This window comes from Triturus cristatus, chromosome 3_2 (genome assembly GCF_964204655.1).
Source record: "Triturus cristatus chromosome 3_2, aTriCri1.1, whole genome shotgun sequence".
NCBI classification, from domain to species: domain Eukaryota; kingdom Metazoa; phylum Chordata; class Amphibia; order Caudata; family Salamandridae; genus Triturus; species Triturus cristatus.
In genome coordinates this window covers 911,760,131-911,777,815 of record NC_140584.1, presented here as the reverse complement: position 1 = coordinate 911,777,815, position 17,685 = coordinate 911,760,131, and positions in this window count along the sequence as shown.

Sequence of the window (17,685 nt, the reverse complement as noted above, 5' to 3'; positions counted from 1 at the left end):
GAATCGGGGTGATGAAAGGTGAGCGTAGGAGGGAGGCGAGGTGAAGCAGATGGATCGTTTGAACAACAAACCAAGCCTTCACGTGACTTCTTTCTGCCACCTATGCTCTATTCTCATAATTTAAAGTTAAAGCATTAACTCATAACGTAAAACATGAGAGGGAAAGAGATACTCATCTGGTGGCGGAATTGCAAAACGTGAAACCAGAAAACCTGGTATTAGTCCTGGGTTCCCCATTTGATGAAATTGTGTGATCCTAGGCAATTTGTTAATTTCACTTTGCCTTTTATTTCTTCATTAACATATATGGGAGCCCCTTCAAATACATGAGTTCAGGAATAGGATATGTACGGTGCAAAACCTTCTTGTGTTTTATTCAATAAACTATACTGGTGTTCCAATTATATAACAACCAAGGCTACACAAAGGCTGCACCTGACAAATGACTTCCCTCTTGGTTCACTAATGGCATTCTTTTCAGAATAGGGGGCGGTATGAAAGTTTCCAAGATCATGTTTGAAAACTATCACTGCTAATAAATGTTTCTCAATGTAGTGACAATCTGATTTACTAAGGTAATGCTCTAATGCATGTTAATAAAATACTCTTGTTTGCAGAGTGTTTCAAACTAAAGGTATCCTCGAAACTAAAGGTGTTCCTAAAGATAAGTTGTCTAGGGTACTTTCTTGTCTTCATTATGGTTACTTTAGCTAATGTGTAAAATGTGTGAATAAAATATGCCTGTTTGTTTTGCAGCTTTCTGAATGTTCCTGCTCTGTTAAGTAAACAGTATCTCAGTGCTGCTGTTCAACAGGGGGCTGCAATTAAAGGTCAGGAGGGCCGCATGCGGCCCTGGGCCGTACTTTGAGTATCCCTGCTATAGGTCATGGTTCTGTAGACAACCACTCTCAAAATTTACCCTGGCAACAATCGGGAACCCATTCACCACTAGAATGTTCTCTGGTGAATGAGACACTGCCATTGTTGAAGCATGACACCCAGGGGAGTGTGTGTGACCATGCCTTTCATTTTGTTTGTGAATCGCATTGGCCCCACAATATGGATAGGAAGGGCTTCCAAAAGATGGGTAATTCCCTATGAGTGAGTCCTATTTTTCATCTTGAGATCAGTCATGCTTGCTTTTGTTTCTTGGCGATAATTTCTGCATATCATAAAACCTGCAAAGGAGGCAGCTGCTTCTCAGTACAGACACGAAACTACCAAAGAATATCAGGTGTAACAGCAATCCTTGCAGCTACGAAGAGCCCTAAAGTCCTGGCTTTTACTATCTCAAGACTCAAGTATCCCCAAGGCCACTAGTCTGACTGGTTTGCATATGCTTCTTGTGCGCCTATCATCTGAAGTCTCTGCACTCACCCACTTGTGCTAAACATGTTCATATGAATGTGACACAATCAAATCCAATCAGAGTTGTCAACTTTTCAGTGGGTTTAAGTGTGAGATTTCCTTTTCTGTAGTATGCCTTTAAGACATTAACAGAATGTCTGGGTATTTTGTATTCTGTTGTTTATGTTCAGTGGGTTCCATTGATGTCAATATTGAACTATGTGTCACGGAGGGCACCACAGATGGGCTCAGATTTATTAAGGACTTGCATTGTCCTCGCATGATGCAAGGTGTCGCAAGGCAGATGAAGTCCTTAAATGGTATTTACAAAGCCAAGCATGTGGGTTTTTGTACCACCTTGCATGACATTGTGAAGAAATGTAATGCAACGCAGAGGCTTGCGTTGCATTGCGTTACATTTCATAGTGGTAGGCGTTTCATGGTTGGAGCATGGGTGATCCGATGCATCTACCAATAGAATTTGATGCAGTTCCAGATTTACTGTGAAACCAGTAAACCCGGGATAGTGCCAACATGGTACCACACCTAGAAAGGAGAAACTTCTCCTTGTTACTTCCTCTTTCTGTGTGTGATGCATTTTGCAGTGAGTCATTCTGTACTCCAGAGACTCCATCCCAGAACTTCTAACAACCATCCTGCTAGATAGCAGGGTCTTGCTGCCTCTCACCCCCATTCATCGCTTACCCCCTCTTCCCCTAAGTTACAAAAGGTGCTACCTACTCTGCTAGATACTGATAACGGGAATGTGCCACTTCTAAAGAGAGAAGGTGAGATTAGCGTCACTATCCCTCGAGCCATGTTGCAAGGGTTGTGATATAAGGCACATATAGTAGTAAGAATAGGAGTGAGTAGGAATATTGAGCAGGAATAAGCAGTAGCTAGAGAAGAAGAAAAATAGGAATAAGTAAGAATAGGATTAAGCACTAATAGGGCCCATACAAAGAGGAGGTTTTGTTGGAATTCTAATAATATTCCAAGTCAAATAGAAGTGCAGCTGAATGTTATGCTTTTAAAAGAATAGCACAGTGTCTTCTTAATGGCCTCACTGCTCGTCACATAAACGAGATGGAAAAAATAAAAAAAAACACTATAGTTAAAAAAAAGTGTGTTCTTTGTTAACATTAATTTAACATTTATTCTCCTAATTAGACAATAAACTATTGTGTGCCGTTTATATTTGTAATTCTTTTTCCTCCATTACATTTTCGTAAAAACACAGTTCAACAGAAAAACAAACATAGCAGCCCAGGCTTGTTAATGCATGCAGTCCTAAACACAAAGATAGCATTGTTCACAGTATGCCAAAAAAAAAAAGCTTTCTTAAAAACAGTTAAAACATCATATTCACAGTATTGGCAATTGACAGTTGCACTCGCATCGAAAATGGAATTAGTACTGTACACTAAAGCAACCGTAAATAGAGGACGTTTTGTACTGGTGCTTTTTGTGCAAATGACTATGTGCCCCGACGGTGCGTTACTTTTTGTGACATTCCGAGGGTGCAGGAGCTTGCTCCAAATTTACGAGGCAGCGCTAGGCAACATTTTTTGGCTTAATGCTGCCTCGGAAATAGCGTTCCCTTTTAAAGCAGTTTTCTGCGTTAAAGGGGTGTACAATGGGTGTTGCTGGGGGCGTTCCCAGTAACATCCATGGCTTTTTGACACTGCCCCAGATTCACAAACAATCATATGATGCAGCGCCAAAAACGTATGCCTTCCCAGGGGAGGCGTAAGTGATACACAACGAGGAGAAATATCTTAAGTTGCATTTTGCAGCACAGATAGAAAGAGGAAAAAGCCTCTTGTGATTGTTTTGCGATCCCCCCACCCTCCCCCCTTGATTGTTGTTTTAGGGCCTGTCCTAGGGAGGTGGCAGTCCCTAGGGTTGAGAACGGTCTGGGAGGGGTCGTTACGAAATTGGATTTGGCCCCGGGAAGGTGGTGGTCCACGGGTCATGAGTGGGTCCTCGAGGCCCTCCCAATTTACTTCTTGAATGTGGCCCCCTGGAGGTGGTATTCAACTATAACTGCTGAATTTCTTTGGTTTTGTGCATGTGAAATGTGATCCTAACTATAACGTCCCTGTTTTTTTCAGTGAATTTCTAAGGTTTCTTTTAATTCTATTTCCTAGCTATGACGTCCCTGTAACCTTTGGGTTTTTCTGTGAATTCCAAAGGTTTTTCAAATTCCATTTTTAAAGTATTATGCCTCTCTAATGTTTAGCTTTTTAGTTAATTTGTAGGGTTTATTTTTAATACTTTGTGTATTACAATTTATTTAGATTTTTAAATTCGTTTTTTTAAACTATAGACATTCTTTTTTTATAAATATACTTTATATACGTTTAAAAACATAACAATTATCATATCTACTTCATGTAAAGTATATGAAGTTTTTATAAATGTAATTAAAGACATTTTTTTTGTAATTCTTTTTTCAGGTACCGCAGTCACTTAGTGTGTCAGTAAACATGGACGGACTACAACTCTATGGTTTTTAATCAGATGATGGGAATGAATCCGTGAGTCCAAATCCGCAGATTTGTAATAAATTATTTCAAATATGTACATCCCCCCAGTTCCATAAATCCCATCAATATGAACATATTTACGGATGTATATAAACCCCCTTATATCTGTTTTTTTAATTAAAGGTACCCCATTTATGAGTTTTGTGACTCTGCAAATCTAATGCACCGGATTCGCAGATTTGCTTGAACCCACGCCCAGTCCTTATCATTTGGTTGAATATATGAGTTCCCCACCCATGCACATGGAAAACCACACCTAAAACCAGCTACTCCTCCAGTGAAGTCTCTAGTAGGAGTATTGAGAACCAGTGGTGCTCTGCTTTTACAGAATGGCTGTAGCTACACCTTATGTCCGGATTGAACATCCACAACCTGTTGAGGATGAGGAGGAAGATACACCACCTTGAAGAAAAGAAAGTGATGTCTGGAAACACTTCACTATATCTTCTTGGGAAAAGAGGGTAAAAGCAAAATATGTGCAGTGCAATATTTGTGGCAAGCAGTTATCCAGAGGCACTGCAAAGAAGTATTCACATGGGACATGTTCCATGTGGAAGCACCTAAAAACAATTCATGAAAGGGTCTACAACCGGATGATGCGAGATCAGGATAGTCGACCTCTACAGCAGCCTTGGGAGGACCATCATCAGCTGCAGTCATTACAGTACCAGCTGTTTGTGAAGAATTGAGTGACATAGTTATTCACTGTGTGAAATGCCACATGCTTGTCGCTGTTAAAATGTCTTCTGTAAATCCATTCTTGGATGCAGTGAAGAAGCATCGCTGTTAGTTTTTTGTTTTGTTTCCAGTGACCACATAACGTTTTTTGAAGACTGAAGCCAGTTGCTTCTTTGCATTTTCCCATTCTTACATTTTTACTACCATGTTCAGATTTTGTTGAAAAAAAAAGAAAAAGAAGAAACCGTTAAAAAACCTATCCAGAAAAAAACGTTTCTTGCTAGAATCACAATCTGGTCAACCAAAGAGCTAACTTTGTGTTTTAATCTGTCAGTGACTATATCAGTGTGAGAGTGGGTGTGTCAGTGTATGCATCAGTGTATGTCTCGGTGTGTTATTGGATGCATTAGTGTTTGGCTGAGTGAGTCAGTGTCTGCATTGCTGTAAGCATGCGTATGGCAATGTGTGATTTGGTGTATGCCAGGGTGTGTCAGTGTATGCATCGGTGTATGCTTGGTTGTGTCCGTGTATGCATCAGTGTGTGCCTAAGTGTGTTATGGGATGCATTAGTGTTTGGCTGGGTGTGTCTGCATTTCTGCATGTCTGGGTGTGTCAGTCTATGTATTGGTGTATGCCTGGGTATGACAGTGTATGCATCAGTGTGTGCTCAAGTGTGTTATTGGATGCATTAGTGTTTGGCTGGGTAAGTTAGTGTCTGTATCACTATATGCCTGTTTGTGTCAGTGAATGCACTGGTATGTCCCTGGGTGTGTCAGTGTATGCATCAGTGTGTGCTATTGGATACATTGTGACTGGGTGTGTCAGTGTCTGCATTGCTGTATGCGTGAGTGTGTCAGTGTCTGCATTGTTATGTCTCTGGGCATGTCAGTGTGTGCGTCAGTGTGTACTTGGGTGTGTTATTGGTTGCATTAGTGTATGGCTGGGTGTGTCTTTGTCTCCTTTGCTGTACGTCTTGGTTTGTCAGTGTCTACATTTGTGTATGCCTGGATGTGTCAGTGTGTGTAACACTGTGTGCCTAAGTGTGCTATTGGATGCATTACTATTTGGCTGGGTGTGTTAGTGTATGTATCTGTGTATGCCTGGGTGTGTCAGTGATTGTATCAGTGTGTGCCTGTGTGTCTTATTGACTTGTTTGGCTGGGTGTGTTATTGTGTGTCTTAGTGTGTGGTTGGGTGTGTAACTATCTGTATCAGTATGTACATGGGTGTTTGAGAGGCTCTAACAGTGTGTTGCTGAATATCTAAGTTGCTGTATCGATATGTGAGTGGGTGTGTCATTGGCTGCCTGTGTATGTGCCTGGGTTTGTAAGTTTCTGTATTGGTGTGTGGCTGGGTGTATCAGTAGGTGTATCAGTGTGTGTCTGAGTATGGTAGTAGCTGTATCAGAGTGTCCCTTGGTGTGTCAGTGGTTGTTTCACAGTGAGTATGGCTCTCAGTGTCTGTGAGTGCCTTGGTGTATCAGTCACTGTATTGGTCTGTGCATGGATGTGTCAGTCTCTGTGTGGTTTTAACATTGTATGGATGGGTTTGTGAGTAGCTGTATTGGTGTGCGTGTGTGAGTGGGTGTATCATTGCATAACTGGGTGTATGATTTGCTGTATCAGTGTGTGGCTTGGTATGTGACTGTTGGAGTGTGTGCATGGGTGTGTGAATTGCTATATGGGTGTATGAGTTTATCTAAGTAGCAGTTTGCATGTGTAACTGGGTGTGTGACTCACAGTATGGGATTTTGAATGGCTGTATGAGTCTATGTGCGGGAATGTCAGTACCTGTGTACATGACTCTATGGGTGTGCGAGTTCATGTATGAATATATGTATGGGTGTTAGTGTCTCATGTTAAATTACTAATATATATTTTTATAACTTTACAAATACCATTTATTAGTACATTGCACAACAATTTATATAAAATAATTAACAAATAAACATAACATAAGTTATTTAATTATTTACAAATACACTTTGGTGCACAAGTAATTCAGGAAACGCAAAACAATGTGATGTTTTGATCATGCTTTTGGATCCAAGCATGGCTGTACTTGTTTCACTTACTTGGTTTTATGTCTATCCGTTCACACTTCTGTGTGCTTGTCGGGTTCTTTCTGGTGTTTAACCCTTGCTATTTTTTGGTTTTTATTTTTGATTCAGTGCACGGGTCTTGAAGTGTGGCATCCGTTTCCCAATTATTTATGATGGGATGATAGTAGTTCTGTTTTTTGTTGTATAATTTTTGTAGATTTGTGCTAGGACCCTGCACAAAGTTTCATCTACCAACCTGGGCGAACACCTCGTAATATCCTTGCTTGTTGGATCACTTTTTGGTGGGTATTAAGCGCAAGCGGGCTGGACTTGCTTATTTTCTTAAATAGGTTTTATTCAATTTACCTAGGTGTGGTCTTTGCAACATGCGGTGGAACTATATGTACTTCCTTTGTTTGCTGGTGCTCTGGCTTACTCTGAACAGTTGAACTGAGTGGGTCAACTAGAGAACTAGAACGGTAGAGGCATTGCCTTAGAGCATAGTTCCTGTCCGTTTTACAATGTCAGCAGTACTTGCCCATTATCATCCTTATGTTTTTGTGTTTCGCTTTGATGTATTGTCGATTTCTGTTTTCCCATGACCGTTATGCTCTTACTTTTTTTCTCCTATTCTTTCAATTTTCTCTTTTTGCTTTTAACCTCCTCTGTCTTTTAGCCTCTCCCTTCATCCTCCTTTGAGTTTTATTCTCCCTTGTACCACTGGCTGTTGCCTTTGTCTAGGCATTTCCCCTTGCCATTTTCTAATTTAAGGTGGTGTGGTACTAATGTGTCTGTAAATGAAATGTCTCTATGTACTGTATATAAGATATCTTTTATATGTCTGGAGAAATTGTTTTGTTTTGATTTGGGACAAATGTCTTTTAATCAGATGTGTATATTTCCCTTTATTTGTTTATATGTTGTAAATATGTGTTATTGTATGATATTGTGTTTTTGTAATTAGTAGTCTATGCACAAAGTTTGTGATCATGTTGCTTCTGTTACATTAGAAGCCTGCAATGGTGAAACGCGTTGGATGTGTTGCACATAATTACAAATAAAAGATCTATCACATCAAGTCAAAACTTGTTCCTGTCATCGTCACTCTTTTGTGTGTTGTGGACTAAATCCAAGGATTGTTGTGTAGTTGTCTCTGTACATGTGCCTCTCTTACTTTTGTTTTTATATGTTGTATTCAAGACCACAAACGGTGGCTGGTCTTTAAAGGTGGGCAATTTGTTAGTGACTTTTTAGGAAACCTCAATTGGGTTCCCCTATTATGACTATTTTTTGGATAATACTGGTAGTGGTGCGGCAGTGTACACCCTGCCACCGTGGCTCTGTGTGCTAGAATTTTTGAAGGGAAGCCTGCACACTATCATCTATCTTTACTTAAGGACTTCTAAAAACACGACGTCAGTATCATGTCCTTTGACGATGACAGAGAAGAAATGGTCAGGGATCTCTTTAGCTCTAAACATTCCATTCATGATTCTAGTATAGCTAAGGTTACTGGACAAGAAGGTCTCAAATCAAAATTTTAGAGGTTGGAAAGGCTGAAAAAAGTGAGTTGTCCAAATGGTGGGACGGGGTTTCCTTAAAAAGATACTTGGATAACAAGAAGGTCCCAAGAGGACTGAGAATCCTCACATTCCCTAATTTCGACGGTCTGGACCCAGATCTACTCACTGACTGGAAGGAAAATCTACAGAATTCCTCCTTTACAATGATGAAAGTATTGATCCAACACTCAGATAGGAAATGTGCCAAACCCAGGGAGGAAATTATGAGTTTAGGAGAGGAGATTAAGGACCTTGGGCTTAAAGAAGTCACAGAAAAGAACTATGTAATTCTCAAAGAACAGATAAACATCAGAAATTGGTTAAAGAGCGCAAACTAACTAAAATCAGGAGAGACGATAGGGACTACACCACGGGACGGATTTACACGTTTGCCAGATGCTTTGATGACATTGTTAATGCCAAACCAGCTGTAAACATACCCAAGGATGCTATGAGCGTCTCGAGTGCACCGGGCTGCTCCGACGTCCCTTCCATAGAGGAAGCAGGACCAAGTGGAGCCAATGAAACAAGAGGACAGCTAAACAGTTCAGCAACTTTTTTAGAGGAGGTTCGACGTTTCAGAATAGGAAACAGACAGAAAAAGACCAATATAAGATCAGAAGAGGGGGGAGAAGAAAGAACAGACACAAAGGAAGGCGTCCAGACTCGAAACCAGAAGAGGAGGCAGAACAGAGAATAGGGATGGATACAGAAACAGGACCATCTAAAACAAATGTGTTACCTATGACTAACAATTTGATTGTTAATCTTTCTGATTACACATTGAATGAACACAAATTATCTGCCCTTAACAAGGGTTTGGATTTTTGTCCTGTTAATCAAGGAAATTTCTCTGCTATACATGTCGACATATTTAAGTTCACAAGACAGGTCAAAGTGAAATGTCATTTTTTTTTAACACCATAAATAAACCATCAAGCATAAGCAATTCTTTTTCTCTTGGAGTGTCTCATATTAAAGATGTTTCTCTGTTGCTCTCATTGAATGATGAAAATGCACGGTCTGTTGAATAGGTGATTGATGACATGTGTATAGAACAAGACTATACGACAGAAAGTGGTCTACATCTACGTAGTAAGTTCACTCCACAGGGAGCCCATCTTAATAGTATCGATGTTTTCCATCAACAGGTCACCTTTGCCCTCCAAGAATTGGAGAATAAAAAATTGTCATCACACAAAACCTATGTTAAAGACAACCTTAGCAAGGTAGAGAGAATCACCCTGTCTAAGATTTATAGTAACAACGATCTTATAGTACGGGAAGCGGACAAAGGGGGCAATATTGTCCTGATGAACAGAAGAGACTATGAGTCTGAGGTATATAGGCAATACGGTGTGTTACAAAAAAATGCATTGAAAGCCATTTGCCTGTGCGTCTATTGTGATCAATGACAAACTGAATCATTGGAGAGAGATTTGTCTCATGTCCGGAGAGGAATATAAATTTCTATGGGTGGAACATCCAAGACATCCTTGTTTGTATCTTTTACCGAAGATACACAAGAAGGAGAACTTTCCACTGGGTAGACCTATTATCTCCGGCATGGGTTCCCTTATGGAACCAATGGCCCGGTTTGTAGACTCTTTTCTCCAACCAATGGTATGCAATCTCCCGTCCTACATCAAAGACACTACTGACCTACTTAACAAAACTAGATTGTCTTGTATGGGATGATTCATTGGGGCTCTGTACTCTAGATGTAGAGTCCCTTTACACCTGTATAAGAGAGGACTTTGGTTGTAGAGCTACAGAGCATTTTTTATCATCACGAAGAGCCAGTCATTATGACCATAATAAAATGTTACTTGACATGATCTCCCTGATTCTGAACAATAACTATTTCCTCTATGATGATACCTGGTTTAAACAACTACAGGGGACTGCGATGGGGTCAAAATGTGCCCCATTGTACGCTAATCTATTCATGTGGGTGGAATTGGTGTACTCTTGGGCCCCGGCAGCAGCAGTTTGGACTAAGTCCATTCAATTTTGGGGGTGCTACATTGATGATATTTTTATCATATGGTCTGGGACAGAAACTGCCTTCATATCATATTTTGCATATCTGAATAGTAACTCATTCAATGTGAAATTTACTATGATGATGTCCCAGTCCAAGATCCAGCTTTTGGACTTATCGTTATATGTGCAGAACAACATTTTGCAGAGTACTCTACTTAGGAAAGAGACAGCTGTTAACAGTTTGTTACACTATCAGAGTTCGCATTCCCCAAGTACCAAGAAAGCAATTCCCTATGGGGAGTTGGTACGGATAAAGAGAAACTGCAGTGAAGAAACGCAATACAGAATTCATAGCCAGGAATTATTAAGACTGAGGCGTCGTGGATACAGGGATTCTGTACTTACACGCGCAGTTCAGAGAAAAAGTAGACTGAAATGCCCAGATACACTTTTAACTAGAGAAAGGCCCAACAAAGAACGTTTGTTGTTTATTACTATTAACTCTACTTTGAACCAGGAGTTGTTTAAAATACTCAAAAATCATTGGTACTTACTGAAGGGAGTACCCGGATTGGGTCATCTCTTGCAGGAAAATCCGAGTATGGTTTATAGAAGATGCAGGACCATTAAAGAGGAAATGTGTCTTAGTTACACACGACCAAGTAAAAAGGTGCAGGACACTTGGCTGACCTGGCCCGTCGGTTTCTACCCCTGTGGTGGGTGCAATATCTGCCAACTAGGACAGACAACAAAGACTTTCAAATATAATACAAACAGGACATACACTACCAGACATTTTATTAACTGTCTGACACGATATTTAATCTACGTGATTATATGTGGGAAAGTCTATGTAGGCAGTACGGTCAGTCCCCTCAAGACTCGCATCCAAGAACATAGGAGGGCATGTCTTAACAGAGACTTGTCGTATGCACTGGTGTCCCATGCATGTACTTCAATCAATAATAGGTCTAATTTCAGGTTTCACGCTATTGACCTCTTACCTAATATGCAGAGGGGAGGAGCTACGGAACTTCTTTTACGCCAACTAGAAGCAAAATGGATCTGTAGGTTGAGATCTACGACTCAGGGACTTAACTTGGATTCGGAACTGCATTACTTTCTATAACTGTTTCCAACTTTGTAGAATGTCATTCTTGTTAATTTGTTCTTCAACATCAAACTGTGGAAGATGATGATTTGTGATATCTGACTATTTCTGTTATGGCCTAATAACGCTAGACATAAACATCAAAATGTACATCTGTGTTTTTCTTAACATCAAAAAATGGTGAGAATTAAAAGGCGTTGCCAGAGTTCAGATCCTATGCTCATCTAGTTCTTTCTAACCCTGAGCGTAGTGGGCGTAGTGGGGCTACATGGAGCATCGCGTAGTGTGGCCAAATCTACGCATACTCGCGCACTCCACGTAGCCTCACTACGCGCCGCCCGCCTCCCACCCACGCTCATTTTAAAATAAGTTAAAGTATTTTAAAAGTAATTAAAATGCCTTACCTGCGGTGCCGCGTCCCGGGGCTCCCTCTTCCTGGTTGACGGCAACTTCTTCTCACAAATGCACATGCGCGGACGACCGCGCATGCGCATTTGTGAGAAGAAGTTGCCAGGAAGAGGGAGCCCCGGGACGCCGCACCGCAGGTAAGGCATTTTCTCTTACTTTTAAATTTTTAAATTATTTTAAAATGAGGGCGGGCGGGCGGCGGGTGGCAGGCAGCTCTGCTTCGCCGTGGCGTGTGCGTAGCGCTGCCTGCTACGCCTACTTCGTAAACCGCAAAGCAGGCAGCTCTACGTACACTCCGTGGGCGGAGCGGAGCACTACGCCCGGGCTTAGTTCTTTCATAGTCTTTATTCGCCTCTACTGTCACTTTTGATAACATTAGTTGGCCCTATGCTGTTCTTTTCTGTAAGTAAGTATATTTTAAGACACTTTATGCACTGCCCCTTTAATCCTCTGACAATAGAGTATTGTGTGCCATAAATAGTTAACTTGACGTTATTTGTATGAACGATATTGTGATTTTAAGCGATTGGTTCACATGCTTATCAGTTGCTGAATTTGAAGTATGGGCACCATTTACATTTCCCGGAGTGCGACGTCCACAGATATGGCCCATGAGACAGCGAACACAATGTTGTACAAACACCAACATCTGCGCAACCTAACACAGGACACAAGTGCACCCACCTGTAGCCGGTAAACGGCCAAACGCATCTGGCTAAGCACGAAACAGGGACATGATAATGCACAAGTACAAACGCACAGTCCTGATGGTGTGGCAATGTACCTATGGTAGGGAGCCAGAGAGTCCGTGACACACAAATTGGCATACAAATAAAGACAGAACACAGTTGGAGACAAGTGAAAGTGCAGAAACTTTATCAACAAGTACGTGTCAGTACAGCCAAGAGAAATGCCACGATATGCAGACCAATGCTGCAGCATGTCTGCATGAGGAACATAAGAAAGCACCCATGTCCACCGCGGGGGAGTCCATCACCAACACAAGTCAGTGCCAACCCGCGTTGGTTGTCCACACCCGGATCATGAGTCCAGGCCAATGCAGCCATGTCCACTGTCGTCTTGGGACATGTGACCAGATTCCCAACATGCAACCAGGCTTCGGGAGACGTGCAATGGGTCACATCCAGTTGTGGCTGCAGGTACCTTGTCACTCGTCCATGAACGCGACTGCAGCTGCGTAGGCCAACATCTCCAATTAGCGATCGTTGTCCACCACATTTGACATGTCGTCGACGTAATCCATCAGCTGACCCCGACAGATGTGCTGACTCCAACCACTGGGCCCAATGTGCACCAAAGCCCAATCGTGTAGTGTCTCAATGTGCTCAATGCACATGACGATTCGTGCAATCTCCCAGGTCCAGTCTCCAGCCTGCATGCCAAACATCCATGCATGCCATAGACGGGCATCACGGTGACACTCCTGGTCGTGGACCAACAGGGGGCGCACACACGTCGTAATCCAGGTCAGCTACCATTACGTTGGAGAGGCAGACATCCATGGACCACTCGAATGTGCACATGCGACAATGCTTTTTGTTTGTATAAGCTTTATTCGAGACAATTCTCATAAAAGCACATAAAATCAACACAGTTATACAATAATACATTATTACGGATTAAAAATTCATTAAACATAGAGTACGGCTCATACAACATTTGCATATAAAAACCATATTTACAAATAGTATTACATTAATCATTGTTGAGAGGAATACCTTGTTACCTGCTTCCCCCCAGGGACCGTCTTCTAATTGCCCATGCCCAACCCAGGTATTTAGCTACCCCTATGACTATCGAATCCTGAGTTGTTGTACGTAGGATTCTTAGAGCCACTGTGCTGTCTCGTGTCCCCAAGTTTTTGCATACCGGCGAGAGCCATTTTCTCCTCGGATTCACATAAGCGTGGCATACGAAAAGAAAATGGCCTATGCTCTCCTCGGCATTTTCGCATGCTGGACATAAGTTATTGGTGGGTCTGTGCCAGCCAGATGTCAGTTTCTTGAGGGGGATAGATCCTGATCTTAGCTGAAATACAAGTTTCCTGTCCATTGGTACCGTGATGTTGTCCCAGTAATTTTCCAGGGCAGGAAAAAAATTTATCTCCAGGAAGCGACCAGTCATAGAGTCGGCCCTGGTGTCATTCAGCATCTAACCGCCAACCCAATCCCAGTATTGTTCTTTAAGGGCTTTGTTGTGATCAATAAATCCAGTAAACAGGAGAGAGATTGTTACTCCAGATTATAGATGTTTATTAGGAGCATAGGAACAGCGTTGGTATCCCTTCAGGAGCCAGCATACATCTGCCCAGCGCAGAACACCACTATAACGTTCCTATGGCAACATTAGAACATACAATAGAATCCCCACATTTAAAGTACCATACACACACATAGTGACATAAAGTAATAACCAAACATAACAGGCTTCTTTGCTAGGGAAGATCTCTCCCTCAGGGTTATTCCAAAGATTTGAAAACCCTAAGTTTACTAACATGGACTTCAGATGTTTTAGCCATTTTATCTTATGGAAGGTATCTTCCTTGATAATCCATTGAAAACCCTCCGCATATTGTCTTATTTCTGGAGTCGTCCAGAGACGTCTCCAGTAAAGGACTGGGCGCAATCGGGCTCTATCTACAATGGTGCGTCTACCTAACTCCAAAAACAGTGGGGTTAAGGGGGTACTCTGTGGGAGTCTTGTAATCCCTCGCATAAACTTGTTCTCTGAAGTCTGAAGAGCCGCTAAACCATCCCAGGCCCATAGCTCCGCGCCATATAATGTGGCACCCAAAACCTTCGCGTCATACACTATTAATGCGGGTTTTATGGGTTTTGTTTTGGATTTGCGGTGTTCCCCCCTTAAAGCACCAGAAAGCTGCTGGTGCTTTAAGACCACTTTATCTACATGATGCGTCCAGCCAATGCCCTCTGCGATCTGTACACCCAGGTACGTAAATTCTTTGACAATGTCTAACCTACTGCTGTTTAAGGTTACCTTGGGGTAGTTCCTGCGTCCGGGGGAAAAAGCCATTAGTTTTGTTTTTCCCACATTTACCTCTAGCCCATGCTCAGTGCAAAAAGCATCAAAAATGTTTAATGCACGTTGCAGCCCCATGGGGGTCTTAGACAAGATAAGAGTGTCATCAGCGAACATCAGGATCGGAACCCTGGTGTCCGCTAACGATGGGGCATCAACACTAGCCTTCAGCATCCTCTCAACGATTCCGTTAATAAATAACGAGAAAAGTAAAGGGGCCATGGAACAGCCCTGTCGAACACCCCTTTCCACTGGGAAATCCTCTGTTGTCTCTCCACTTCCACCCCACTGGACTCTAGCGAAGTTGGATTCGTGCAGTCGCATAATTAATGTTAGCAGATCAGCAGGGATCCCCAACTTTTGCAAAACCAACCATAACTTAAACCGGGGGACTAGGTTGAACGCCGTCCGCAGGTCGACGAACGCGACGTACAGGCAGCCCCTTCCCAGTACAACGGTCTTCCACCTTAATATGGTAAAGCGGAAGACCTGATCGATGGTACTGGTTGCTCGCCTGAATCCCGCTTGGTATGGAGAAAGGGCGTTGTTGTCTTCAACCCAGTCCATAAGCTGGTTTGTTACCATTCTCCCAACTACTTTCTGTATGGTGGCTATTAAGCTTATGGGCCTATAGTTTGCAGGCAGTGAACGATCTCCCTTCTTGTGGATGGGGATAATGGTTGCGCCTTTCCAGAGGTCTGGGACCACTTCCCCCTTGGCTAGGGCATTCGCTACAAGGAGGGTATATCTCACCCATCTGGTCATATCGTGTTTAAAAATATCAGGTGGAATGCCATCTGGACCTGGCGCCCTCCCACATTTCGCGGAACCAATGGCAATTTCCACTTCTCTAAGGGAGAACAAATCATCGGTTGCATAAACCGGTGTTATACTATCAGCTGCCACAGGATGGTTAACTTCCGCGTACTGAGGTCTGAAGTAATCAACCCAAGCTTCCTCTGCTACATTGTTGTCTGGCTTCGCAGGACCGGCTCCACTACCCCACTTGATGATTTTCCAGAATGCCCTGGAGTCTTTACTATCAGAGGCCTCTTTTAGTTCGGCCCAGTGGCCTTCATCCCAATTCTTTTTTGCACGATAGATGGCCATCTTGTACAGTTCCCTATTCTTTGTCACAGCGGCGCGGTCCCTATTCCTTATGGCTTGTCCCAGGGCTAATCGTGCTGATCTACAATGACTATCAAACCACCTTCCCACTTCTTTAGATTTCTTCCCTTTCCTTTTTTTAATGAAGAAGCATGGTCTCAGGAGGGAGAATAACTTATTGTGGATTTCGGTGATTCCACTATCCCCTGGAACCACTGGAACCGCTGTTTCCATCGCGGAAATTGCACAATCAACAGCATTATTGATGTAAGTCATAGTGGCCTCGTTTGCCAGTACCTTGGGCCATTTTAACCAGCGTTCATCATTACTAATAACAGGGGTTTCATCGTATATCACTAGAGGGTTACCCGCACCAGTATTCCACCACCTATGAGTCACACAGAGGGGGTTGTGGTCACTTTCAACCCGGGGCCTAACTGTCATGTCAACAACCCCTTTCCACAGTTGGAGACTGCACAAAATGTAATCGATTCGGCTCCTGTTGATGCCATTGTCAAAAGTGTAGCTGCCCTCCTTGTCCCCAGGTGTCCTCCCGTTCAGTGCTCTTAAGCCATGTTCCATACAAATTCCATTCAGTGATAAGATCTCTTTTGTCCATCTCCTTACAGGTTTTAGGCATAGAGGTGGTACTCCCCAGAGATTGTCCTCTTCGCTCTCCAAGAGGTCATTTGTACAGTCCAGAGGTTCAAAAGTCCTGTTGAGGTCCCCTACAATTATCGTTACACTTTCCTGGGACTTGGTCTCAATGGCAGTAGACAACAGCTCAATGGTGGGTAAATTGGTTACGTTGCTACCTCTCACGTAGACATTGTACGAATCTATTAGTTGACCCTTTGCTACGGAGATTCTTAATAATTGCAAATCACAATTTCCCAGGTCCAACATTTTGATGTTGACCTGCAGGTCCTGTCTAACCCAAACAGTTAAGCCTCCCTTGGGCCGCCCTCTTCCCCCTTTTGACGCTGGTATACAATAGTTCAAATAACCAAGACAGAAAAGGGGATCACAAGCCCAGGTTTCTTGGAAGCAACAGATGTCATACCCACTTATAAAATCCAGCCAGGATTGGGAATCCAATTTACTTGCCAGCCCAGCGACATTCCAAGATAAAAGCGTACCAAGGCTAGCATCTAGCCCATCTCGGGTGTTAGTCAATGGAAATACTTGGGCTAACATAGGGCCTTCAGTAGAATTAGTCTGCCTTTCTTGGTCATCTGTCGAATCCACTGTCGTATTGGCTGGGTATGTTATCTTGGCATTTGTATTTAGGGTTCCCAGTCTAAAACCACCTTCTTCGCCCAAACCCCCCGTCTCGATGTAATTGACCAATGAGTTTGTAACAGTTGTATTACCATGAACATCACATTGCCCTTCTGGCTCGTTAGTGTTCCCTCCTAAACTGTCAGTACTGGTTTGTCAATATCCCCATCCCGGCTCCTGCCATCCTACATGAGGGTTGTAATATGTGTAAGTGGTATGATTATGACCTACAGGAGGAGGTGGTAAGGGATTGACTGGCCATGATACTGTAGGGGGAATAAGGGGTTCTTTGAGTAAACTAGTCGTTACACTAGTCGGTCGGGGGTAAAAAAAGGTAAGGTCTACAATTCCGATACCTCCCTTATTTGTTCCCCATCCCTGCCTTGTTATCCATCCCGCCACCCTTGGGTCTTGGAAATTGACCACTATGCAATCCCCACCCAAGGTTTTCGATGTATATCCCATCCAATCTATTCTCCTTACCCCTATGATTAGCCCGTCGATGTCACCAGGCAGAGGACGGTTTTCCTTTAGCCAGTGCATGATCTTGTTTTTG